Here is a 10,000-nt window from a genome sequence, read left to right on the forward strand (position 1 = left end):
ACAATGACGATAACAAACAACAATGACGATAACAAACAACCACAACAATACAGTGATGACGATACAAACAACAATGACGATAACAAACGACAATGACGATAACAAACAACCACAACAATACAGTGATGACGATACAAACAACAATGACGATAACAAACGACAATGACGATAACAAACAACCACAACAATACAGTGATGACGATACAAACAACAATGACGATAACAAACGACAATGACGATAACAAACAACCACAACAATACAGTGATGACGATACAAACAACAATGACGATAACAAACAACAATGACGATAACAAACAACCACAACAATACAGTGATGACGATACAAACAACAATGACGATAACAAACGACAATGACGATAACAAACAACCACAACAATACAGTGATGACGATACAAACAACAATGACGATAACAAACAACAATGACGATGACAAACAACAATGACGATAACAAACGACAATGACGATAACAAACGACGATGACGATAACAAACAACAATGACGATAACAAACGACAATGACGATAACAAACGACGATGACGATAACAACCAACCACAACAATACAACAATGACGATAACAAACAACCACAACAATACAGTGATGATGATACAAACAACAATGACGATAACAAACGACAATGACGATAACAAACAACAATGACGATAACAAACGACAATGACGATAACAAACAACAATGACGATAACAAACGACAATGACGATAACAAACGACAATGACGATAACAAACAACAATGACGACAATGACGATAACAAACAACAATGACGATAACAACCAACCACAACAATACAACAATGACGATAACAAACAACAATGACGATAACAACCAACCACAACAATACAATGATGATGATACAAGCAACAATGACGATAACAAACGACAATGACGATAACAACCAACCACAACAATACAATGATGACGATACAAACAACAATGACGATAACAAACAACCACAACAACACAATGATGACGATACAAACAACAATGACGATAACAAACGACAATGACGATAACAAACGACAATGACGATAACAAACAATGACGATAACAAACGACAATGACGATAACAAACAACAATGACGATAACAAACGACAATGACGATAACAAACGACAATGACGATAACAACCAACCACAACAATACAGTGATGACGATACAAACAACAATGACGATAACAACCAACCACAACAATACAATGATGACGATACAAACAACAATGACGATAACAACCAACCACAACAATACAGTGATGACGATACAAACAACAATGACGATAACAAACGACAATGACGATAACAAACGACAATGACGATAACAAACAACCACAACAATACAATGCTGATGATACAAGCAACAATGACGATAACAAACGACAATGACGATAACAAACGACAATGACGATAACAAACAACAATGACGATAACAAACAATGACGATAACAAACGACAATGACGATAACAAACGACAATGACGATAACAAACAACCACAACAATACAGTGATGACGATACAAACAACAATGACGATAACAAACGACAATGACGATAACAAACAACCACAACAATACAGTGATGACGATACAAACAACAATGACGATAACAAACGACAATGACGATAACAAACAACCACAACAATACAGTGATGACGATACAAACAACAATGACGATAACAAACGACAATGACGATAACAAACGACGATGACGATAACAACCAACCACAACAATACAACAATGACGATAACAAACAACCACAACAATACAGTGATGATGATACAAACGACAATGACGATAACAAACGACAATGACGATAACAAACGACAATGACGATAACAAACGACAATGACGATAACAAACAACAATGACGATAACAAACGACAAAACAAACAACAATGACGATAACAAACGACAATGACGATAACAAACGACGATGACGATAACAAACAACGATGACGATACAAACAACAATGACGATAACAAACGACGATGACGATAACAAACGACGATGACGATAACAAACGACGATGAAACACAACGATGACGACAAGAAACATTGACGACGATAACAAACACCGATGACACTCAACGGTGACAATACAAACGACGATGACGATAACAAACGACGATGACGATTAAAAAAAAAACAACAACCACGACAATACAATGATGACGATACAAACAACGATGACGACAACACACAGTTTCAGTTTCAGTTTCAGTAGCTCAAGGAGGCGTCACTGCGTTCGGACAAATCCATATACGCTACACCACATCTGCCAAGCAGATGCCTGACCAGCAGCGTAACCCAACGCGCTTAAAAAATCGATCTCCCCGGCGGGGAATTGAACCCCGGTCTCCCGCGTGACAGGCGGGGAGACTGACCACTATACTACCGAGGAGCTGTTCAGACAACACACAGCAAAGAGGAAACGCGCCGAATGAGTGAGTGAGTGAGTGATGAGGTGCCGTCACACACCTGGCAGATGAGGACGATGATGGTGACGGTGACGGGGAGGGGGGAGGAGCTGGCCAGGTGTGTCCACCTCCTCAGGATGTTAGTCACCAGGTGCCCCGCGCAGTACACCAGGTCCCACACCGCCAGGGCCTGCACGCCCAGGTCACAGGTCAGGTCACTGTCAGGTAACAGGTCAGGTCACTGTCAGGTCACAGGTTAGGTCACTGTCAGGTCACCATCAGGTCGCAGCTCACATCCAGGTCACAGGTCACATATTATTGTCAGGTCACTGGTCACTGTCAGCTCACTATCAGGTAACAGGTCACGGATCACTGCCAGGTCACAGGTCACACCAAGGTCACATCAAGGTTACAGGCCACTGTCAGGCCACAGGTCACACCTAGGTCACGGGTCACTGTCAGGTCACAAGTCACACCAAGGTCACACAAGGTTACAGGTCACTGTCAGGACACAGGTCATTGTCAGGTCACCATCAGATCACATCTAGGTCACAGGTCACTGTCAGGTTGCAGATCTCTGTCAGGTCACAGGTCACTGTCAGGTCATTGAAAGGTCACTCGTCACAGTTAGGTCACAGTCCATGTCAGCAGCCATAATGGACATGCACCCAGCAGTCACACACGTTCCTATGAACACACACGCACACACACGCACACGCACGCACACACACACACACACACACACGCACACACGCACACACACACACACCTTCAGCATGAAGACAGTAGAGTTGTACGCAGTCTCAGCAGACCACACCCACAGGGACAGCCCGTTGCCTATCACCCCCAGTGACGTCAGCGGGAGGTAGAACACCAAAGTGAAAAAGGTGCTGATCATGTCGATAGTGGCAAGGTCGTTGCCGGGGTCAACAGGGTCAACAGGGGTCAAGGGGTCAGGGGTTGAACTCAGGTTACCAAGGTTACCGGTGTAGTTCTCCTCCGTGAACGTGGACCAGGGTGTGACGTCGGTCAATGACGTCACGTTCTGCACGGAGTCGGCCATGAGGAGATTCTTTGGACTGCTTCCTTCTTTTTCTGAAAAAAACAACCAAAAAACAAAAACAAAAAAAAAAAAAACCTGTGAATTTATCAGACATTGTATTTGATCTTCTCTGTCCAAACAATACCTGTTAATTTAACAAACTTTTTTTTTTTTGCTCTTCCAGTAACCCCCCCCCCCCCCGCCCCCTCCACCAATAAACACTGTAAATTTAACAGGCACTTTATTTGCTGTTCTCTGTAAAAAAAAAAAAAAAAAAAAAAAAAAAATCAATCAATCAATCAATCAATAAATAAAAAATCAATAAATAAATAAAATTAATTTTTTTAAAAAGAAGCAAAAACAAAACAACAACTATTAATTAAACAGAATCTTTGTTTGTGGTTTGTCAAAAAATACCTGTGAATTCAACAGACACTTTAGGTAGTGTTCTCTGTCCAAAAAATTCTGACACCAGAGAGAGTACTACCATGTCTTCACAGACTTCAAGAAGGCGTTTGATAGAGTCTAGTAGGAGGCTCATTGGCCTCAGTGAAAATAACATTGGGCAAATATCTGAACCATCAAACAGCTAAAAAGCAACCAGTGCAATACTCACCCGGGCTGCTGTTGAATAGCAGTTCCGTACTTCGGTTGGCGCTCGTCAGGGCTACCTTCTGCCTCCTACACTGTTCAACATATTCCAGGAACGCATCATTACTGATGCACTTGTAGATCATGTGAATAAAGTCAGCACAGGAAAAAAAGAAGCATCACAAACCTTGGCAGATCCTAGCATTGTATCATGTCAATTAGATGTCAGTCTGCTGTAAAGGTGTTGACAGAATTTCTGCCAAGATTTCACGTCAAATGAATGTTAATTCTGCTGTAAAGGTGTTGACAGAATTTCTGTCATGATTTCACGTCAGATGGATGTCAAATCTGCTGTAAAGGTGTTGACAGAATTTCTGCCATGATTTCACGTCAAATGGATGTCACTTCTGCTGTAAAGGTGATGACAGAATTTCTGCCATGATTTCACGTCAAATGGATAGCAATTCTGCTGTAAAAGTGTTGACAGAATTTCTGCCATGATTTCACGTCAAATGGATGTCAATTCTGCTGTAAAGGTGTTGACAGAATTTCTGCCATGATTTCACGTCAAATGAATGTAAATTCTGCTGTAAAAGTGTTGACAGAATTTCTGCCATGATTTCACGTCAGATGGATGTCAAATCTGCTGTAAAAGTGTTGACAGAATTTCTGCCATGATTTCACGTCAAATGAATGTAAATTCTGCTGTAAAAGGGTTGACAGAATTTCTGCCATGATTTCACGTCAAATGGATGTCAATTCTGCTGTGAAAGTGATGACAGAATTTCTGCCATGATTTCACGTCAGATGGATGTCAAATCTGCTGGAAAGGTGTTGACAGAATTTCTTCCATGATTTCACGTCAGATGGATGTCAAATCTGCTGTAAAAGGGTTGACAGAATTTCTGTCATGATTTCACGTCAAATGATTGTAAATTCTGCTGTAAAAGTGTTGACAGAATTTCTGCCATGATTTCACGTCAGATGGATGTCAATTCTACTGTAAAGGTGTTGACAGAATTTCTGCCATGATTTCACGTCAAATGAATGTAAATTCTACTGCAAAAGTGTTGACAGAATTTCTTCCATGATTTCCGTCAAATGGATGTCAGTTCTGCTGTAAAAGTGTTGAGAGAATTTCTTCCATGATTTCATGTCAAATGAATGTCAATTCTGCTGAAAAAACGTTGAGAGAATTTCCTCCATGATTTTACGTCAAACGGATGTCAAATTTGCTGTTAAAAAAGCACCACAAACCCCCCAAAAAAAAACATTGGCAGAATTTCTGCTGTGATTTTACGTCAAATGGATGTCGATTCTGCTGTAACAAATTCAACGAATTCCTGCTATGATTTTATGTCAGGCGGTTGTCAAATCTGATGTAAAGGTGTTGAATAATTTCTGTTGCTAAAACCAGCGCCAACTGGGGTCAAGGCTGCACATTGACCTGAGTGTTGTCTGTCCCACTAGTGGCTGGTCCACTAGTGTGTCACGTGCTTTAACTCACTCAGTACGGTCAGTCCTCTCTTCTCCTCTACACAGACCCCTCGGATGTCCAGTGGGTGTCTGAACGACCCAACCTTTAGCTTCCGTCGTCAGAATTGTGGTATTCTTTGTCAACATTCACCTCTTCAGTATAAGAGCCTTCCGCTTGCAATATTTTGATGATGGTAATTGGGGTGAAACGCTGTTAACGTCGTCTCTTTCGCCGTTGGTATGGAGAGAGTTAACTAAAGGGCAGGATGCATGTGTCGCTGGAGACTTAGGTCTGGGTGTCTGTGAGAATGGAAAATGGTGCATGTATGTTATTCGTCCGTGCGCGCGTACATATTTCTGTGTGTGTTAGTGTGTGTTAGTGTGTGTGTGTGTGTGTGTGTGTGTGTGTGTGTGTGTGTGTGTGTGTGTGTGTGTTAGTGTGTGTGTGTGTGTGTGTGTGTGTGTGTGTGTGTATGGGCGTGTGTGTGTATGTGTGCGCGCGCGCGTGTATGTCTAAGTCTGTATCTCTCTGTGTGCTATCAATTCCACGACAGTCTAATAAGAAAAAAAAAGACATATTACAAGATACGATAAGTACATGAGTAAGCTGATCAATTGATATAAGAATTCACTTTTTTTTCTATCATCACAGACATTGAAACACAAGGCTAAACAGGCGGGCATATATCAATAGTAAGATGGAGAGACAGCTAAACAGAAACGTAGATACTGAATGAATGAATGAATGAATGAATGAATGAATGAATGAATGAATGAATCTTTATTTTCCAACGGTGAAGATATTAGCACTTTGGCCGACTTACACATCTGCCGTTGTTCTAAGAGACACACAAACATGTACGTATATAAATGTAGTTATACTGAATACTTAATATATGTATAATGTACGAGTATGACACAGCGTCAAACTGAGAGACACAACATCGCTCACATCTGTACGGAACGGAAGCGAGTAACACACACACGCACACACACTAACACACACACACACACACACACACACACACACACACACACCAAGGGAAAAACAACAACAAAACCCTAGCATGAATGCTACACATGAATGATTCAAGTGAAATTAACACAGAAAAGTAACGATAAAAATTTTAAACACAGATGTAAGAGACATAAAAGACAGCAAATAAGGCGACGGGTAATAGGGATATGGACAGATAGACACATTATGTGAAAGACAGAGAGAGGGAGAGACAGAGTGGAGAGAGAGACAGAGACAGACAGACAGACAGACAGAGATATAAAGATATGTCAGTGTGGGGAAATGACAGACATATAGATATACAGAGAGTGGTCACACAGGTATAGAACTATTCTTACCTGCAAGGATTCACCTTTCACTGAAACAGTAGACAGAAAGCAAAGACATGTTTTATATACTGGTAACCCTTCATCAAGTGATTGTTCACGTCAGGGATTTAACCATGCAATATTCATTCTTTCTATATAATTATCGGGGGTTCCACAACACGCGGTATACACCTCTGTCAACTGCCTGAGGACTCGACGTTTTTGGATTGTAAACCATGGGGAGTGTCTGGGTTTGTTCCGATGTACCTTTCATTTACCTGTGTGCTAGCTGAAATCGGTAGCGTAAGCAGCACTGACTTGAAGTACCTTGTGAATGGAGAGAGTTACCACTCTTTACTATTTGTTAACTCTCTCCATACGAACGGCGAAAGAGACGACGTTAACAGCGTTTCACCCCAATTACCATCATCAAAATATTGCAAGTGGAAGGCTCTTATACTGAAGAGATGAATGTTGACAAAGAATACCACAATTCTGACGACGGAAGCTAAAGGTTGGGTCATTCAGACACCCACTAGACATCCGATGGGTCTGTGTAGAGGAGAAGAGAGGACTGGCCGTACTGAGTGAGTTAATCATTTCATCTCCTAGCCTCATTGTTTGTTCATTTCCAGTTGAAAAACCACTGAGCAAACCATGTGTTTGTTCTGTATTGTCCATGTGTTCTGTGTGGCTTGTTCAGGATTAAAGAGGCTATGCCAGTCTTGAATAAAAGCTAATTTGTGTTTGCACATTTCTTCTGTCGTTGCTGCTGTGTGCACATGTCAAATGATCGGTATGTGGACAGGCCCGGCGCTTACCCTTTTTTCGAGGAAGTGTCTGGGTTTGTTCCAATGTACCTTTTATTTACCTGTGTGCTAGCTGAATCGGTAGCGTAAGCAGCACCGACTTGAAGTTGTGTACCTTGTGAATGGAGAGAGTTACTTATGTAAAACTGAAAGAAAGGGTTGTGGTTCGATTCTATTCTTATAGAAGAGAGAGAGGGGAACAGACAGGGGGATATAGAATCATCTAATGATGCACTCACTCAACTCTCTCCTCACATCAATAGCAGGGCCACATGGAGTGGTTTTTATAGAGTTTTTACTATACAACACACACACACTAAGCAGCGCGCGACCTCAAAGACTGGACTTTGGACGGAGCAAGAAGGGAGATAAGAAGGAGGGGGGGGGGGGGGGATGGGGAGGGAAACGGGACAGAGTGTGGGAGGTGGGGGGATGACACTGCTGGCACACTATAACACTTACTATGTGTGAACAAAACTGTGTTTGGAAAACGTAGGATGAAGGCTGGTTTTATTTCATCTGTTTCATTTTATCTTACAGGTAAAGAGACAAAACTGGGGTTACGTTGGGAGTATGATAGTCAGCCGTGTCCGACTCAGACCATCAGAACAGCAGAGGAGGCAACTGCTGTCCAGACTTCCTGGGCTAAGATTTGATTAAAGTGGAGAGTGTCTTGTCCGAGTTACATTCCCAATTTCTCGGCCAAAAGGGACTTAGGACAGTCGGCGTTGGAATGGTTGCTAAAACGGCGACAAATCTCAAGGCTGTAGTACTAAGAGCCAGTGCAAGCTAGGCCTCGAGTGCATATATATATATATATATATAGTAAAGAGTTGTAACTTGTGAATGGAGAGAGTTACAACTCTTTACTATTTGTTAATCATTTCATCTCCTGGCCTCATTATATATATATATGTATGTGTGTGTGTGTGTGTGTGTCTGTGTTTACAGACATGCAACATTTTACGCGTTTTGTTCATTTACCCCGCTATGTAGGCAGCCATACTCCGTTTTCGGAGATGTTCTTGCTGGAAATGTTATTGTTTTTATAACCCACCAAACGCCGACGTGTATTACAGAATCTTTAACGTGCGTATACACACGATCTCGGGACCAAGTCCAACGCCTTATTATTTTAAAGTACTCTTGCAAACTATCATCATGCTTGTACTGAAATTATCGAATGTGTCATAAGTTATATTTTCATTGTCATATGTGATTTGTTACATAAAAATATTATGGTGATGATGGTGTTGAAGAGAAAATATAACCTTCAATGCAAGGGAGATAAAAACAACAAGAACCAAGTCCAACGCTTTGATTTAACTCTCTCCATACGAACGGCGAAAGAGACGACGTTAACAGCGTTTCACCCCAGTTACAATCATCAAAGTATTGCAAGCGGATGGCTCTTATACTGAAGAGGTGAATGTTGACAAAGAATACCACAATTCTGACGACGGAAGCTAAAGGTTGGGTCGTTCAGACACCCACTGGACATCCGAGGGGTCTGTGTAGAGGAGAAGAGAGGACTGGCCGTACTGAGTGAGTTAAATTAACCAATCGGCTACCGCGAGCAGAAAGTATGACGCTGTATGCTGCGTGCTGTCTGACTTTTGTCCAGAGCTGATGGGGGAACAGCCCAGGAGAGAGGGATGAGAGTTAAGCATTGATGGTCCTGCATGAATCAGGACAAATGGGTGACTCCTGTTGTGTTGTAATGGATTGAGTGAAAGGTGGGATTTACGTATCGACCTTGGCTTCCCGTGAACTGAGCATTGCGTGCATCCAGCTTTGATGACTTGCCAGTCTCCGTCTCTCTGGGTCTCTCTCTGTCTGTCTGTCTCTCTCTCTCGGGTACTCTCTCTGTCTGTCTGTCTCTCTCTCTCTCGGGTACTCTCTCTGTCTGTCTGTCTCTCTCTCTCTCGGGTACTCTCTCTGTCTCTGTCTGTCTGTGTCTCTACAATGATAATAATAATAACGATATTTATATAGCGCTGAATCTTGTGCAGAGACAAATCAAAGCGCTTTCGCACCAGTTATTCACACTCATGCATAACTCTAAAACTGGAGAAACTGAAGACAAGGAAGAGGCAGGAAAGGGAGGCTATTTTGGGAAGATGTGGGTTTTAAGGCCAGACTTGAAAGAACTGAGTGCGGAGACCTGACGAAGCGAAAGAGGAAGTTCATTCCATATGCAAGGTCCAGAGACTGAGAAAGAACAGCGGCCAACAGTGGTGTGTTTGAATATGGGTATGCGTAAACAGAGTGGATCCGAAGCCGATCGTAGAGAGCGAGATGTGGT

This window comes from Babylonia areolata, chromosome 30 (genome assembly GCF_041734735.1).
Source record: "Babylonia areolata isolate BAREFJ2019XMU chromosome 30, ASM4173473v1, whole genome shotgun sequence".
NCBI classification, from domain to species: Eukaryota; Metazoa; Mollusca; class Gastropoda; order Neogastropoda; family Buccinidae; genus Babylonia; species Babylonia areolata.